General features: G+C 51.9%; 1 protein-coding gene across 1 annotated transcript in view; it reads left to right on the top strand.

Moving 5' to 3' along the window:
* The first annotated feature begins 2,102 nt into the window (after nt 1-2,102).
* LOC147737545 (uncharacterized) overlaps nt 2,103-17,943 on the top strand; it is a 36,465-nt gene continuing 20,624 nt past the window's right edge. Inside the window, exon 1 of the mRNA XM_086934928.1 lies at nt 2,103-2,175. The gene's annotated coding sequence lies outside the window, so the exon portion shown is untranslated. The remainder of the gene's footprint in view (nt 2,176-17,943) is intronic.

Consider the following 17,943-nt stretch of genomic DNA (forward strand, 5'->3'; position numbering starts at 1 on the left):
AACCCTCTGAGACTAGGTAGACTGCACCGCTACCCCACTGGAGGACACTACATAGCCTTCGTAGAGGCAAAAGTGGATTTTTATTTCATTGGTCATCCACCACGCTACTGTCTCATAGTACATGGCTCTTTGACACGCACAACATTGCTACTTACAAAAGACCTATTTGTAAACTGAAAAACCAACTGCAGAAGTTTGGGGTTCCCTTCCTACATGGGTAGTGGTATACGCTGACACCAATCGGCCTGGTTCCGTCCTCTTTGCCTGCCCCTTGACTACTTCGGGGGTGGGAGTTGGCTTCTTGAGGGGCTGCCAGGTGGCCTGGCACCCTGACGTTTCTCTCCTGTTCCCCTGTCCCTTCCCCTTGTGTTCTCCACGTCCCCCTTCCCTGTTATCAACGTATTCTCTTCTCACAAGTTCTAGTTTACACAGTATCTTGGACTCTGCTGAATCGATAATCTTTCATACCTGTTATATGCTGATTGTATAAGGAAAATCAATAAAGAATTGAGATATTAAAAAAGGCCATTAGAGACATTACTGAATTTATAGACATGATGCGAACACATGTAAAGTGATACAATTAAAAACCAAGTCTCACTAAATTAGACATTCACATTAGCATTCTATAGAACTGTAACATGTGCAGTGCTCAAGGTCAAATATAAGAAAGGGTTTGCCACCAAAATGTGGGACGGGGAGTCTGCTCTGTGCAGAAAGTTAGTGAGATGCTACTCAGCACACACCAGAAGTCATGTGTGATGTTCTAGTTTATCCCTATAGTCTTGAAGAATGAACCAAGTTTCAGTGAGACTTCAGCATGACCTCTAAATGTGTGAGGGTCACTCATGATGAGTGAGGCTTTAGGGCTCTGAGGTATATACCTCTGAACTAATGTCCACGTCGAGGCACCCATGGCTGCTTGCATGGCAATGCTACAATGAGTTGACGCACTCACTAATCAATGGTGTATTGATGATGAGGGTACTGTCATATAAGGGCCTATGTGAAGGTGAACAATATTTTTGAGTAGTAAAATGCCCCTCCCCTGTTCTTTAGGCCAGTAACGCCCACTCATTTTCATGATACAATGCACACTGTAAGAAATGTTTGGATCATAATTGATTGCTCTATGATCTTAGGAGTTAATTGTTTCATAAATGTATTGCTTTATTTTTTGTCAGTGAATTTTTGTTGAAAGAGGGTGGTCTTTACTTTAAACAAAACAACAAAGCCTGGAAGAGGCCGCTATCTTAATATTTTAGGAGACAGTTGTGCTCTTAAACCAGAAACTCAAAACCTAGTTAGTTCCTACATTTCAATCTTGTTCGAGGATATAAAACTGTATTCAAAATCTGCAATATGCCACAGACACAGGAAAATTAGAAATACGCTGGTCCTTAAATTTTCACTTTGACACATGACCTATGCCGCATTGTCACTGATCTAGTGTTTAAAACTCCATGGTATTTTCCTCTGTTTACTTTGCTACGTACTGCGTTGTGGATATGAAAAACTGCAAATAAATTATTTTAAAAATAAATAAGCTGGCCAGTTTAATTGCAAAACTGACCGGCATGCTCATATATTAATTGAAATAGAGATATATTAATTGAAATACAGATATATTCATTGAAATGCAGACTGTCGCTTCCAGTTGTCATCTTTCTGTAAATACTCAGTGTTTGGAAGATGCTCATCTGAAGTGAAGCTATACATCCTTTCCACAGCAGCAGCCAAGTGTGAGGCCTGTACTTGAACTGTCTGACCCTTAAAAACATTCACGTCTGTGACATCTGAAATCCCAGGTCTTTACATGTACCAAATCTTGTTTCCCTGCTGGAGCCTGGATGCGGCAGTTCCGTAAGTGGCCACCAGAGGGCACTCCTCGCCTGCTGATGAAACCCACTGAGCTGCTCATTGTATGAAAGGGAGAAGGGTTTCCTCTTCCGGGTCAGCGGCGGCAGAGACAGCACCAGCAGCGGTGGTAACATCACTTCCTCCCTCTCCTGGTGTGTCCAGCCTGCTGCAGAGGAGGAAGGAGCCCTGTCTGGTGGGAAGTTACCATCATCTACAGACCCTCACAGACCCCCCCCCCCCTCAGACCCCAGATCTGCCCCCCCAGCCCCATGGGGAGGAGAGAGCCTGGACATGTCTGCACAGGTCTCTGCTCAGGTAGGAGATTGTCAGCACCTTCTGCTGTGTTTGTAGAAATAGACTGAATAATCCTGGAGGGAATCTCTGCAGGAGCCGGGCTGAGCTGGGCTGAGCTGGGCTCTTCTATCCGGGGGCCCCAGGGGCTGAGCTGGGCTCTTCTATCCGGTGGCCCCTGGGGCTGAGCTGGGCTTTTCTATCCAGGGCCCCTGGGGCTGAGCTGGGCTCTTTTAGTCAGGGGCCTTGGGCTGAGCTGGGCTCTTCTATCCGGGGGCCACTAGGGGTGAGCTGGTTTCTTCTATCTGGGGGCCCCTGGAGCTGAGCTGGGCTCTTCTATCTGGAGGCCCCTGGGGCTGAGCTGGGCTCTTCTATCCTGGGGCCCCTGGGGCTGAGCTGGGCTCTTCTATCTGGGCCCCTGGGGCTGAGCTGGGCTCTTCTATCCGGGGGCCCTGGGGCTGATCTGGGCTGTTCTATCTGGGGGCCTCTGGGGCTGATCTGGGCTGTTCTATCTGGGGCCCTGGGGCTGAGCTGGGCTCTTCTATCCGGGGGCCCCTGTGGGCTTTCCTTCCAGTCTGGGGGGATTTGTGGGCATCATTGGAGTTAAAGAGGAGATCTGTGCACTGCACTGCAACTTAGTGTACTGTGAGGAGCCTGTGCATGCTGCACTGCGTCTTACTGCACCATGAGGAATCTGTCACTGCACTGCATCTTACTGCACCTTGAGAAATATTTGTACCTCAGTGCATCTTACAACACCGCGAGGAGTCTGTGCACACTACACTGTATCTTACTGCACTGTGAGTAATCTGTGCACTGCATCTTACTGCACTATGAGTAATCTGTGCACTGCCTTTTATTGCACTAGGAGGAATCTGCACATTGCCCTGCATCTTACTGCACTTTGAGCAATCTGAGCATGCTGCACTGCATCTTAATTCACTAGGAGAAATCTATGACACTGCATCACACTGCACTGTGAGGACTCTGTGGCACTGCATTGCAGTGGATCGTACTGCACAATGAGAAATCTGTACACTACACAGCATCTTATTGCACCGTGAAGTATCTGTGCACACTGTGCTGCATCTTAGTGCACTGTGAGAAATGTGTGCACATCCTTTATTCGTCTCTCCCTGTTAATTTGTTTACTTGCACACCTCTACCCCTATGTTCTAAGCATGTCCCCCAGGCAGTTGATGTCAAGGCTGCCCTGCTGCCCTGTGCCCCTGTACCCCTCTTACCCTTGTTTCCATCCCTCAGACTAGGCAAAGGCTTTAGTCATTGCAATGGTTTCTTGTGGCATAGGCTGGTTTGAGGCATTGTCTGACCTTGAGCCTGCCAGGTAGGAGGCCTGTCAAGCAGAGAAACGTAGCTGTGTGTGTGTTTTTAATTTACCTCTGTAGGAGGATGTGTGTCTGCAGGGTCGGTGTGTGCTTGTGAAGAGAATAGGGATGTCTTTACGTGTGTCTATGAGACATGTCTGTAGCGTGTCCATCTCTTTGCAGGGTGTCTGTCGTCGCAGATGTTAATGGCGCTATCAGTCACTCTCTCTGGCCTCTGCTCTCTGTGAGACTTCAGCCCGACCTCAAAATGTGTGTGAGTTCCCTCAATGTAGGAAGGGGGGGGCTCTAATTGGCGCAGTGCAACACTAGCGACAAGCAGGGACTCTCTCTTCCTCGTCAGGGCTGAGGGTTACCTTCCAGACAACCTCTGCTTACCCTCTAGGTAGTGTGGCTTAAGCAGTCGTAGGCTAATCTTTGGGGCACATAGGGTTAAACACTTGCAATATTACACCTTTACAACCAACCCACCACACAACGAGACCAGGCTGTATTCTGTAAAAATATATATCTTTATATAGATTTTAAGCAGGCTTGTGAATACAGTCAACGTACTTTAAGGTATCGGTTTCAAGTTACTTAGTTCAAGTTGCCACAGTTCTTTCTAGCAATAAGCGTTCTCTTAGGGCCCTCAGGCCGGTGTCAACAAAGTTCTTGTGGAGCAGACGGCTTCCAGGGGATCTGTCCCACGTCGCGTTGCCTTCCCGGGGTCGCTGTTCGTTGCGGCTCTCAGCCGAGCAGTTCACGGGTCATCCGGGGCAGCGGTGTTCTGTGGCGGCAGGGTCCTCTCCTCGTCGTCCGCTCCGACCCTGGAGGCGGCGGCTGTGTGGCGGCGGCAAGTGGCAGTACGGTCCCCAAGTGCAGGACGTACCCAGCCAACTGCCGGTGCAGCTGTGCGCTCACAGCTGAGCTGTCGGGCAAGATACCGACCTAGTGGATTCTCACAGGGCAACTGTCCGTCTTTGCAAGTGGATTGGCTGCTCGTGGCGCAGCCAACTCGAGAGCTCGGACCGGACGGGTCCTCCTTCGCTTTGCTCTCGGGCTCCCGGTGCAGTTGCGGTCACAGTGTTCGGGCCAGCGGCGGCTGGTCCTTACTTTGCTTTCGCTGTTGCTTTGGGCCCCGGTCACGGTGGTCAGGTGGATGTCGTTGCCTTGGAGGAGATTCCTCCGTCGGTACTGCAGCGATAAGCAGCACACACAGTCGCTTTCTTCAGGGTGTAGCGCCCACTGGTCCTGGGGCGCTGGTCAGGGGGCAAGTTCAGTTTGCAAGCCCTTGGAGATCTTTTAGCAGAGTTTGGCACAAAGTAAAGCAAAAGTCTTCTCGCAGTCTTTCCTTCTTCCTCTCCTTCGGCAGCAAGGCACCAGACACAGGCAAGAGTCAGCACCCTTCCTTGTCTCTCACGGTCCTTCTCGTCGGGCAGAGTTCCTTCTGTAGCCCAAACAGGATCTAATTTTCAAGGAGCAGGGCTCCTTCTTTTATAGGCCATTTCTTTTGTTCTCGCAGGCCAGGGGGGCCTTTGCATAGCCACTCTCAGTCCTTGAGTACCCTGGTGGGTGTACTCCGGCTTCTGCTTTCAGTGTGAGGGGCAGGCGCATCAGACGCCCCACAGGACGTGGAGCCAGCATTGTGCGGACAGGGGCTGCCAGAGTACCTTGTTGATGGGGGCTTCGCCCTTCCTGGGCCAGGTGCCGGCTGAGTCATCAGTCGCTCCCCAGGAGGGTGGAGCCAGCATTGTGGTGGCAGAGCACAGCTACAGTTCGAGTCAAGAGGCACTCCTACCTCCCACTAAGGTGTAATCTGCGCATTCACCACCTGTCATCCCCCCAGCCCTGTCACTCACACGTCCCAGACAGTCAGATACACATACCAGCAGAGGCGGGCTGAAATGGTTAGGCAAGCAAATGCTAACTTTCTAAAAGTAGCATTTGCAAACCCAGGATACTAAAATAAACTTTATTAAAAGAAATATTTTATCATCCTGAGTTCAGGCATATTAAACACGACTCGCTACCATGCTCCTTGAGCCTGCTGGGATTATAGGGTGTAATATTTCCAGCAGCCCAGTCTGGCCTAATGGAGCAGGTAGCCTTCAATAGTGAAATACGGTTTTGGTTGTAAGTCACTACTAGGACATGCCACACACATCAGGGCTTGTCCTACCTTACACCTACAACGCACCCTGCCCGCAGGCCTACCATAGGGGTGACTAATATGTAGTCAAGGGAAGGTTCGGGCTGGCAAGTGGGTGCACTTGCCCAGCTAGCGTGACAGTACGAGACCGCACGCGGGTTCTGCGGTCGCAGTTCCCAGACACATCTTTACGGCTGCTTCGGTGGGTGGCGCAACCAGCGCTGCAGGCCCACCAGCAGTATTGGCATCTACAAGCCCCGGCACTCTCTAGTGCACTTTACTAGGGACTAACAGTAAATCCAATGAACCAATCATGGATACCAATCGCATGTACATTTACAGTAGGGAGCACTTGCACTGCGGCACGGGTCAGCCGTGGCGCAGTGCCCTGAGTATCGGAAAACCAGCAAAACATCGGAGGCACATCAGCAAAAAGTGGAAGGGAGACTCACGCCAAGGTGCCAGGTCTAACATGTGTCCCCTCCAGCTGAAATGTGGGGGGAACTACCCTTCCCCAGGGAGTTCCACATCACTAAGGCGGAAAAATCTGGACAGACCGTCAGCGTTGGCGTGATCGGTGCCAGGGCGGTGTTCCACCGTAAAGTCCATACTCTATAGAGAAATGGACCACCTCAACAGTTTCGGGTTCTCACCCCTCATTTGCATCAACCATCTGAGGGGCCTGTGGTCCGTCTGAACTCGGAAGTGAGACCCAAACAAGTAGGGTCTTAGCTTCTTCAGCGCCCAGACCACAGCAAATGCTTCACGCTCTATTGCACTCCACCTACTTTCCCGTGGAAGTAACCTCCTACTTATGAAGGCTACGGGTTGGTCAAAGCCCTCCTCAGTCATCTGTGAAAGAACAGCCCCTACACCATGCTCTGAAGCGTCTGTTTGCACTATGAATTCCTTGGAGAAATCCGGAGCCAGGAGCACGGGCGCCGTGCACATGGCAGTCTTCATGGTGTCAAAAGCCTTCTGACAGGTGTCAGTCCAAATCACATTCCTGGGCTGCTTCTTCAAAGTCAGCTCTGTCAAGGGGGTCACGATCGTGCCACAGCCCTTGACAAACCTCCTGTAATACCCAGTGAGCCCCAGGAAGGCTCTCACTGCAGTCTGGGTCTTGGGGGGGTTCCCAAGCCAGGATGGTCTCAATTTTGGGCTGCAAGGGTGCTACCATGCCACTCCCAACTTGGTGTCCCAAGTACACCACTGAACCCTGCCCAATCTGGCACTTGCTTGCCTTGATTGTGAGGCCTGCTCTGCGCAGGGCCATCAACACTTCCCAGAGGTGTCGCAGGTGTTCTGGCCAGGTGCCACTGAACACCGCGATGTCATCCAGGTAGGCGGCACTGAACTCATCCAGCCCAGCCAGCACCTGGTTTACCAATCTCTGAAAGGTGGCAGGGGCATTCTTCATTTCAAATGGCATAACCCGGAACTGGAAATGCCCATCTGGTGTAGAGAATGCCGACCTCTCCTTTGCCCCATCGGTCAAGGCGATCTGCCAGTACCCAGACGTTAAATCAAACGTACTCAGGAACTTGGCAGCCCCCAGCCGATCAATGAGCTCATCAGCTCTGGGGATGGGGTGCTCGTCAGTCTTCGTGACTGAATTGAGTCCTCTGTAGTCCACACAGAACCGGAGTTCGGGTGTGGCACCCGGCGCAGCAGCCTTCGGAACCAAGACCACGGGGCTGGACCAAGGACTGCTGGAAGACTCAACCACCCCGAGGGCAAGCATCTTGGAGACCTCCTCCTTGATGCAGGCCCGGACCCGGTCAGTCACCCTGTAAGCCTTATGCTTCACAGGTAAGCTGTCTCCAGTGTCCACATCATGGACGCACCAATCTGTGACACTCGGAACCAGGGAGAACAGATCTGGAAACTGCCCCAGCAACTGGCGGCAGTCTTCCTGTTGTTCGGCGGTCAGGGTGGGTGAGAGGTTAACTCCATCCACTGACCCATCTTTCTCACAGGCCACCAAGAGGTCAGGAAGAGGCTCCGACTCCTCCTCCATTCCGTCATCAGTTGCCAACAACATGCCCACTTCGGACCTTCGCAAGTGGGGCTTGAGGCGGTTGACATGTAGGACCCGCAAAGGGTTCCTGGGCGTCTTCATGTCCACCAAGTATGTGACGGGGCTCTTGCGCTCCACAACCTCAAATGGGCCCGTCCACTTATCTTGAAGGGCACAGGGCTCCACTGGGGCCAGGACATACACCTCTTGTCCAGGCTGAAGCTCGACCAGAGTGGCATTCTGGTCGTACCACCGCTTCATTTCCTCCTGGCTCGCTTCCAGATTTGCCTCGGCAAGTTGTCTGAAGCGTCTGGTCTGGTTTCTGAAGGCCAGCATGTAGCTATATACATTCTGGGGAGGTTTCCTGGGAGATTGCTCCCAGCCTTCCCTTACCAAACTCAGCGGTCGTCTCACGGGATGACCGTACAGCAGTTCAAAGGGGCTGAACCCTAGGGACTTCTGTGGTACCTCGCGATATGCAAAGAGTAGGCATGGTAAGAGGACGTCCCACTTACGCCTCATCGGACCTTCTAGGCCCATGATCATGCCCTTCAGGGTTCGGTTGAATCTCTCAACCAACCCGTTTCCTTGGGGATGGTAAGGTGTGGTGAACTTATACGTTACGCCACACTCTTGCCAAAGGGACTTCATATACTTGGATATGAAATTGGTCCCCCTGTCGCTCACCACCTCTAGAGGGAATCCTACTCGTGAGAAAATTCCCATCAGTGCACGTCCCACCACGGGGGCCGTCACCGTCCTCAGAGGGATGGCTTCAGGGTACCGGGTGGCATGATCCACCAAGACCAGGATGAACCTGTTGCCCATGGCTGTCTTGGGGTCCAGAGGCCCAACGATGTCAATACCCACTCGCTGGAATGGCGTACCGACCACAGGGAAGGGTTGGAGGGGAGCCTTGTTCTTCCCTCCCGTCTTCCCACTTGCCTGGCAAGTCGGACAGGTTCTGAAATGAGCATCTGAACTCTTATGCATTTGGGGCCAGTAAAAGTGGGTGACAAGCCTGTCATAGGTCTTGTCCATCCCCAAATGTCCTGCTAAAGGCACATCGTGAGCCAGACCCAGTAGGAAGGCTCTGAACTTCTGGGGTACCACCAGCACACGGGCTGACCCAGGTTCAGCAGCCTTAGGCTCTGAATACAGGAGGTCGTTCTCCCAGTACACGTAATGTGTTTTGGCCTGAACACCATTGGCCTGGTCTGCAGCCTGCTGCCGCATACCCACGAGAGAAGGGCATTCTTTCTGCTCCTTGCAGAATTCCTCCCTGGAGGGTCCTCCTTCTTGCTGCCAATGGGTCAGCTCAGGCAGGTCCCCCAGTTCGGCGATCTGTTCCCCTGTAGGCTCCAGGGCATCCCCCTCAAGGTCTGCTTCCTCCTGGACCGTGGGAACTTCAGGGGCCGGTTTCCCGCGCCCCCTGCGCCTTCTCCCTAAGGCCGGTTCCTGGGCCTCTCCTTCAGGCCCCAGGACCTCTTGATCACCCCTACTGGCTGCCATCGACCGGGTGGTCACGCACGCCCAGTCAGGCAGACCCACCATCCGCAGGTGAGTCGTCTTCTCCACCTTTTCCCAAGGGGAGTGTTCCAAGTCATTCCCTAGCAAACAGTCAACAGGCATGGTTTTTCTTACACAGACCTGCAGAGTACCAGAGACCCCCCCCACTCGAAGGGAACTTGAGCCATCGGACACTGACTCTCTGAATTATCAGCGTTGATAACCCTACAGTAGGCATGGGGTACAACCTGCTCTTGAGACACCAGGTGCTGCCTCACTGCAGTCACACTGGCTCCTGTGTCTCTAAGAGCCTCAGCTTCCTTACCATTGATGATCACCACCTGCCCATATTTCTTAGTGTTAGAGGGCAGGTAGTTCGTAGGGATCATCTCACTGTCTCCTAGCGAGACTAGGGTCATGTGAACGGGATCTCCACCCCCCGGGACCATCACTTCTTCTCCTAAGTGAACACTAGTCACTTGACGGGGCGGAGCACCAGTGGGTGCGGGTTTTCCAAACAGGCGACACTTGGGGTCACTGGATATGTGCCCAGGCTCGCCACATTTGAAACAATTGAAGGGCCCCTTTGGAACAGGTTTACCTGTCGGGGCCCCATTCTGCTTCGGGGGTGGGGGAGGCTGAGAACCCTGCTGCGGGCTCCCCTGGGAACTACTTTGGGGGCCTTTTTGGAACCCTTTCTGTTTTCCCCCCTTGTCCCCCCACTCTTCTGCTGGGGACCCTGCCCACTCTTGGCGGAGTCTCCCACGGGACCCTTGTGGACCCTGGTGCTGAGCCAGCGGTCCGCCTCCTCAGCAAGCTTCCTCGGGTTGGACAGCTTGCTAGCGATCAGGTGTTGGCGTAACTCAGGAAAACAGTGATCAGACAAGTGCTCCCATGCAATCAAATCAAAGAGACCTTGAAAATCATTCACTTTGCTACCCTTCACCCAACCATCCAGTGCTCTGCAAAAGTAAGTCACATACTCCACATACGTATTCCCAGGCCGCTTAGTACATCCCCTAAACTTCTGTCTATACATTTCAGGGGTAAGCCCGTACCTGTTCATTAAAGCTTCTTTCATGTGGGAATAGGATCTCTGATTCTCAACGGGCAAATCTAGCAAGGTATCTCTCCCTTCGCTAAGGAACCTTCCCCACAACCCCGCTCCCCAATCCTTGTCAGGGACCCGGTGGGAGGACATGGCTACCTCGTATGCCCTAAACCACTGTCCTATGTCATCCCCCTTAAAGAACTCTTTAACTACGTCCTTCGGGATGTGCACTCTTGACTCTACCTGCACTGGCGATGTGCTGCCACCAGAGGGAGGACGATCCAAGTCTCTCTCCTTGAGACTTATCTCCCTCATTTTTACTTCATAATCCATCTGGTGCTTTCGCTCTTCCAGCGCCATTCTTTTGGTTTCAAGCTCCAGTTGGATTTTTAATTCTGCCAGCTTTCTTTCGTGATTCCTCGTTTCCTTCCTGTCCGCCAGCTCCTCTGGCGACAGGCCTTTTCCAAAGCTGTGCACGCTGTCTTGCCTTTCGAGGTCAGTCAGGTCCCCAAGTGCATTCTGCTCCTCCGTCACATCTTGCTCTGCGAGGGCGTCTTGAATCTCTGGGGCCTTTCTGGACTCTATCCAGGCTTTCATGGCCTTGTAGAGCTGTGGCTTGTTTTTGCAACCAGCGTGCGGAACCTTGAGTTTCTTGCAAAAGAACTTGAGTTCATCTTTGGTGTATGTATCCAGCTTCGCGGCGTCCCACTCCACCTCCAACACCTCAGAGGTTGTGGACTCCGCTCCATCCAGGCTCTTCGTGCCCGGCATGGTTCTCGCACTCGGAATCTTCTTTCGGCAAAATTCAAAAAGCAAAGTCTGTGGCTAAGTCACTGGACCGTAATCCCTGTGTAGTGGTCAGAAGCTCAGGTATAGATATCGCAAGTGTAAATTCGAAAAATCCTCACCGCTGCGTCCAATGTAGGAAGGGGGGGGCTCTAATTGGCGCAGTGCAACACTAGCGACAAGCAGGGACTCTCTCTTCCTCGTCAGGGCTGAGGGTTACCTTCCAGACAACCTCTGCTTACCCTCTAGGTAGTGTGGCTTAAGCAGTCGTAGGCTAATCTTTGGGGCACATAGGGTTAAACACTTGCAATATTACACCTTTACAACCAACCCACCACACAACGAGACCAGGCTGTATTCTGTAAAAATATATATCTTTATATAGATTTTAAGCAGGTTGGTGAATACAGTCAACGTACTTTAAGGTATCGGTTTCAAGTTACTTAGTTCAAGTTGCCACAGTTCTTTCTAGCAATAAGCGTTCTCTTAGGGCCCTCAGGCCGGTGTCAACAAAGTTCTTGTGGAGCAGGCGGCTTCCAGGGGATCTGTCCCACGTCGCGTTGCCTTCCCGGGGTCGCTGTTCGTTGCGGCTCTCAGCCGAGCAGTTCACGGGTCATCCGGGGCAGCGGTGTTCTGTGGCGGCAGGGTCCTCTCCTCGTCGTCCGCTCCGACCCTGGAGGCGGCGGCTGTGTGGTGGCGGCAAGTGGCAGTACGGTCCCCAAGTGCAGGACGTACCCAGCCAAGTGCCGGTGCAGCTGTGCGCTCACAGCTGAGCTGTCGGGCAAGATACCGACCTAGTGAATTCTCACAGGGCAACTGTCCGTCTTTGCAAGTGGATTGGCTGCTCGTGGCGCAGCCAACTCGAGAGCTCGGACCGGACGGGTCCTCCTTCGCTTTGCTCTCGGGCTCCCGGTGCAGTTGCGGTCACGGTGTTCGGGCCAGCGGCGGCTGGTCCTTACTTTGCTTTCGCTGTTGCTTTGGGCCCCGGTCACGGTGGTCAGGTGGATGTCGTTGCCTTGGAGGAGATTCCTCCGTCGGTACTGCAGCGATAAGCAGCACACACAGTCGCTTTCTTCAGGGTGTAGCGCCCACTGGTCCTGGGGCGCTGGTCAGGGGGCAAGTTCAGTTTGCAAGCCCTTGGAGATCTTTTAGCAGAGTTTGGCACAAAGTAAAGCAAAAGTCTTCTCGCAGTCTTTCCTTCTTCCTCTCCTTCGGCAGCAAGGCACCAGATACAGGCAAGAGTCAGCACCCTTCCTTGTCTCTCACGGTCCTTCTCGTCGGGCAGAGTTCCTTCTGTAGCCCAAACAGGATCTAATTTTCAAGGAGCAGGGCTCCTTCTTTTATAGGCCATTTCTTTTGTTCTCGCAGGCCAGGGGGGCCTTTGCATAGCCACTCTCAGTCCTTGAGTACCCTGGTGGGTGTACTCCGGCTTCTGCTTTCAGTGTGAGGGGCAGGCGCATCAGACGCCCCACAGGAGGTGGAGCCAGCATTGTGCGGACAGGGGCTGCCAGAGTACCTTGTTGATGGGGGCTTCGCCCTTCCTGGGCCAGGTGCCGGCTGAGTCATCAGTCGCTCCCCAGGAGGGTGGAGCCAGCATTGTGGTGGCAGAGCACAGCTACAGTTCGAGTCAAGAGGCACTCCTACCTCCCACTAAGGTGTAATCTGCGCATTCACCACCTGTCATCCCCCCAGCCCTGTCACTCACACGTCCCAGACAGTCAGATACACATACCAGCAGAGGCGGGCTGAAATGGTTAGAAGTAGCATTTGCAAACCCAGGATACTAAAATAAACTTTACTAAAAGAAATATTTTATCATCCTGAGTTCAGGCATACTAAACACGACTCGCTACCATGCTCCTTGAGCCTGCTGGGATTATAGGGTGTAATAATTCCAGCAGCCCAGTCTGGCCTAATGGAGCAGGTAGCCTTCAATAGTGAAATACGGTTTTGGTTGTAAGTCACTACTAGGACATGCCACACACATCAGGGCTTGTCCTACCTTACACCTACAACGCACCCTGCCCGCAGGTCTACCATAGGGGTGACTAATATGTAGACAAGGGAAGGTTCGGGGCTGGCAAGTGGGTGCACTTGCCCAGCTAGCGTGACAGTACGAGACCGCACGCGGGTTCTGCGGTCGCAGTTCCCAGACACATCTTTACGGCTGCTTCGGTGGGTGGCGCAACCAGCGCTGCAGGCCCACCAGCAGTATTGGCATCTACAAGCCCCGGCACTCTCTAGTGCACTTTACTAGGGACTAACAGTAAATCCAATGAACCAATCATGGATACCAATCGCATGTACATGTACAGTAGGGAGCACTTGCACTGCGGCACGGGTCAGCCGTGGCGCAGTGCCCTGAGTATCGGAAAACCAGCAAAACATCGGAGGCACATCAGCAAAAAGTGGAAGGGAGACTCACGCCAAGGTGCCAGGTCTAACACTCAAGTACCCAGGGTACGTGCATAACAATGTTACATAGGGTCTGCATGGTATATTGACAGTGTATGGACAGCATATATGAGGTCCAAATGCATTTCTACAAATCACCTTATTGTAGTGCACCATACAATACTTCTTCAGTGAGTCATTGGTTATTCTCGCTCACTCTTTCCTTCACATGTAAACTTTTATCTGTGAAAAGGCCCTCTCAACATGGGCACTTGAGACGGGCAACGGGAAAACAGCCAGGACACAATTTGCTAAATATGGCCACTGACATATCTTTCCATGCCAATGCTGGTGCCCCTGAAGACTGCTAATATCTGGGACAGGTTCTGCAACATCGCATTGATCTAGGCGCATATGCCCTCAGGGTTATTGAAGCGGTCAAAAATGAAGCAGTACTTTATAGAGTCCTGAGAAATGTCCCTTTACGGAAGGATCTAGAACGTGTGCCGAGAGAGTGCCACAGTGAGGCTTCATGGACTTCAAAGGCCATGGTTGGTGAAGGGACATTCCTATGCTTCATTGCAGCCATTTCTTGGCATTGTAAAATAACATTTCCTGAATTGCTCCTCAACATTTCTTTGCTTGTCAAGTGGCAAGAAATCTAACATGGAACCCACATGGTATCATTCTTTGAGACAGTCCTTGCATACTAACTGTAACTTGTATTAGAGTTTTCATTGAAGTGCATTTTTATGTGAAGTGTTAGGATAGTAGCTCATAGGCGCCAGTCTTGGGGTGGTTAGCTAATCTTATTTCGGGACCTGGTAATGCCTGATACTCGCTGTGGTAATTTGATTTTGCCAATGCTTTAGTACTATAATTATTCTTTGACTGTAATGCTAACTACTCGACTATTATAACACATTTAGTAAAAATCATGAATGCTCTTTAGTGTTGGACCTTGTAATATAGTGGTTTATAAAGGAGTGCTGTGTATTTCTGTAACCGTGGTAGGCATATTACATTTAGAAATTTGTCACCAACTTGTGATGGCATTTACGGTTTACACTCTTAAACAAACAACTGCACTCTGTGGGTTAATGTTGGGAAGGGGATGGTTGTGGCAACTGGAAAACACCAATTCAATGCCTCATCAGGGGTCGTAGGTGCTTTATAAATACAATTTCCATATATAGATATAATTACAATTTGGCAAAAAGGTAGGTCTTGGTCTAGAAAGCATGCTTTTTTTAATGGTATAAATCCGTTCAGTAGTTGCTGAGAAATTTAAAAAAGAAAAATTTCGATAACTGAGTACCGAGGAGGATTCGCGAACCCTCCTGGGCACAAGTTTCACTCTGATTGTCTGTCAACACTCCAAACCAGGACGTGTTGGCAGCCATCTTGTGACTTGGCAACCGAGTCACAATTAAAAGGGGGCAAAAAAGATGAAAAACAAGAGAAGGGGGCGGGGTAGAAACACCCTGACCCCCTAGGCCTGCTCAGGGGGTCCCAAAAAAGCATTTTGTTTAATCATCAGAATTCGTGTTGGGTCCACGAATCCTGCTGAGAAAATTTTAAAAAAATAAAGCGCGGACTCCGATTTTGGGTTGTATTTGAAGTCTGTCCACCTCATTTAGAGTGTGGCTGGTGGCCGGCCGACTGTCAAAGGAGCGAAGGTGATAACCATCCACCACATTTAGACATCTCCAGAACCTGGCAATATCTAAGCCCTCAGATAAGCCACATCAGCTCCTCGGAAAGTACTGAAAATGTGCTCAGTGGCCTCCATGTTTCACACAGAAGCTCATCAAATTGTTTGAAAAACTAAATAAATAGTGACTTTCACAGCCTGGGAGTTTTTTTACGAGGGAGCGGGGTTGACTTTTTGAATATTTAGGGCTGGGGTTAGCCAAGACATTTTTGGTTTACAAACGTGATATGTATAATACACTTACTTAATGGGGCTTTCCGCCAGCTCTATTCATCCATTGGTCTACTGTTGTGTCAGTCACATTTCGCTTCCTCCCTTTACAGCATACAGCATGGGGCAGCCTACTTCAGCCACTGGTTAATGATACTTTGAGTGACTGCATTTAGTCCTTTCACAAGGAGCACATCTGCACACCAGGAAGTTTCCTACAGTCCCAGTGTTTATGTTTTTACATTAGCATTAAGTCTCAGCCTTACGTGAGCAGTGCATGAGCTGCTCTTGTCCTACGAGGGTTTGTTGGAATTGAAACGATTGCAGAAGTCATCTCGCGGCTCCGCCTCCAATTTTCATTGGTGCTCGTCGTTTTGCGTCATGGCTGATGCAAAACACAGTGTAATGATTGCACCGGAGACAATCATTACACTGAGAGTTGCCACCCTGTCCCCTTTTGGCCCCGCCCACCGGGATCCGATCGTTTACTTGCGGAGGGACACGGCCTCATTCAATTACTCTATAAGCACTATTTACATGTAAGCACGTCGGGGAAAAACACAAGCGAGTCAAACACTTCTGTAGTAGGGGATGTCTGTGTATAGTTATAATCTAGTGAATAGTCCCGCCCATGTGCGTGGACCCCGGAGCAATCAGAAATAATCTCTTACAGTGTCAAAAAATGCAGAAATGCATAGACACTTAAGAGAGAATTTAAAGACATATAATGCAGCCTATAACAGGCTACACTGTCCAGTACTTCAGCTAGAAATTCCACCAAAAATCCACAAAACAGCACAGCCTGTCCAGATTTCCCTTGCTTTACCAGCAAAATCCCTCTGAATGATATAGAGGAAGACATGGACAGACAAGCCCCATAGGCTGCCATTATGTGGCTCAGAATAGGATACTGTGCCTTTAAGAGAACTTTCCAGAACTTCACAGTATCCCAGAATGCCCTGCAGGTCCTTCCTACTTTCAGTTCTTTTTTCCGGCTCCTGCTAGCAGGACCCTGGAACATTGAGCTCTCCCTATTGGGATTTATTTGGTGTTTTTTCACTGATTTTCGAAGTTGAAGTACTTTATTGTGCTGTGGGGCCTTTTCTTCTTGGTTTTCTCACTCTGTTTTTGTCGAAGATGCCTGCCTTATTCGACAAATGCCCGGAGTGCTCCAGGAAAAAGGCCAGGTCAGACCACCATGAGGTGTGTATCCTCTGCCTTCCAGCTTCTCATGTTCCAGAGGAGTGTACTATCTGCCAAGGCTTCTCTGGAATGACCCTGAGGGAAAGGAAGAAGATCAGACTTCAGGGTCTCGAGGACAGACGATTGAAGGCTCAAGGTGGGTCTGGAGGGGCTCCTTCTGCCCATGCTGAGGCCTCTGGGGGGCTCCCTAGGGGCAGGAAGACCAGCAAACGTCACCATTCTCCGCCGGGGTCCATTGCGCCCTCTACGGCGTCGAAAGGAATGACTGCGGTCTGTTCCCCATCGTCGGAGAGGAAACGACATCGAGGATCGGCGTCGAGGGATGTTACCAGACCTTCGAAGTCACCGGTGTCTGTGTCATCGTCGTCCTCGTCGGCGTCGAGCGATCGGTGTCGACGGCCCCAGCGTCGGCGCTCGCCGTCGAGGCGATACCGCCGTTCGCCGTCGGCGAAGAGGAGGCGTACGTCGTCGGTGAGATCCTCGCCGTCAAGGTCGCTGTCGAGGGCCAGGTCGCCGTCGAGGCACAGGAGGTCGCCGTCGAGGCGCAAGAGGTCGCCGTCGAGGCGCAAGAGGTCGCCGTCGAGGCGCATGAGGTCGCCGTCGAGGCACCGAGGTTCGACGTCGAGGCACCGAGGTTCGCCGTCGAGGCACCGAGGTTCGCCGTCGAGGCACCGAGGTTCGACGTCGAGGCACCGAGGTTCGACGTCGAGGCATGGAAGAACACCGTTGAGACACCATCGGCGTTCGACGCCAAGGAAGACCCGCTCGACGTCCAGAGGCCGACGCTCGCCGTATGGTCGTCGTTCTTCGACTCCGAAGGGAAGACCTGACAACGTAGGAGGTTCACCTACGTCCCAGGCTGGCAAGGAAGGGGGTTCGCCGCACTCGGTGTATTCAGAGGTTTGTACCCCGTCGGGGAAAGTGACTCCTCCTCCCCCATTGCCGAGGGGGCCCCGTCCGAGGACACCTACGCCTCCTCCGCTGCCTCCACCGCAACCTGGATCTGGATTGCCGGAGGTGCCACCTCCAGTTCCTCCGACGTCGACCTCCTTGCCTAAGTTGCCTAAGTTTCTGACGCCTCCGAAGGGTACGCCTAGACCTAAGGCTCAGTCAAAACCAAAATCGCCCGTTCCAGTGGGCCCGGTTGATCGTCCTCGGCCGAGGAGGTCCCGTTCACGCTCCGGACGGAGAGGAAGATCAAGGAGTCGCCACAGATCCTCCACCAGATCAAGGCGCCGCCATAGGAGGAGGGGGTCCAGGTAACGCACGGATTCCTGCAGGACCCATACTTCCTACTCGCCGACATTATCAGACTCTCCAGAGACCAGGATCTCTCCAGTGGACGACATTGCCACATTCCAGGAGGTTCTCCTGAGAGGGGTTGCGAAGTTGGGTATCACGGTGACGGCTCCAACACCAACGACGTCCGTG

This window comes from Lissotriton vulgaris, chromosome 1_1 (genome assembly GCF_964263255.1).
Source record: "Lissotriton vulgaris chromosome 1_1, aLisVul1.2, whole genome shotgun sequence".
In the NCBI taxonomy this organism is placed as follows: domain Eukaryota; kingdom Metazoa; phylum Chordata; class Amphibia; order Caudata; family Salamandridae; genus Lissotriton; species Lissotriton vulgaris.